Raw genomic sequence first — 329 nt, 5'->3', positions numbered from 1 at the left:
TGGAGGGGGAGGGTTGGGGGCAGTTTTGGGCAGGAGCTGCCTGCAGGGGTATGGAAGGGTAGGGACGGGGTCCTTGCCTCACCTGAGGGAGGGTTGGGGTGCTGCAGGGAGAGGGTGATGTTATCCCAAGGGCTGGGGGGACAGTGAGGTGCTGCCTGCTGGGGCTCAGCCTGGATCCTGGGGTTTGGGCAGGAGGGCCCAAAAGCAGCTTAGCTGGGCCAAGGGGGCTGGTTTTGGGGCAAGGGAAGCATTGAGGAGGGCGAACATCCAGGAGGGCAGGGACTCACAGCCTCACGTCCCATTGGGGGTCATATCCCCACACACATCCC

The 329-nt window shown here is 63.8% G+C and overlaps 1 protein-coding gene across 1 annotated transcript in view; it reads right to left on the bottom strand.

Moving 5' to 3' along the window:
• LOC104385325 (bactericidal permeability-increasing protein-like) overlaps positions 1-329 on the bottom strand; it is a gene marked incomplete at its 5' end in the record, with an annotated part of 5,694 nt that overhangs the window by 1,251 nt on the left and 4,114 nt on the right. The gene's annotated exons all lie outside the window — the stretch shown is intronic.

The sequence above is a fragment of the Chaetura pelagica genome, unplaced genomic scaffold (genome assembly GCF_000747805.2).
Source record: "Chaetura pelagica isolate M959 unplaced genomic scaffold, ChaPel_1.0 scaffold2373, whole genome shotgun sequence".
In the NCBI taxonomy this organism is placed as follows: Eukaryota; Metazoa; Chordata; class Aves; order Apodiformes; family Apodidae; genus Chaetura; species Chaetura pelagica.
Note: the sequence above shows the minus strand (reverse complement) of the source record. Positions and strands in the feature narration are given on the sequence as shown.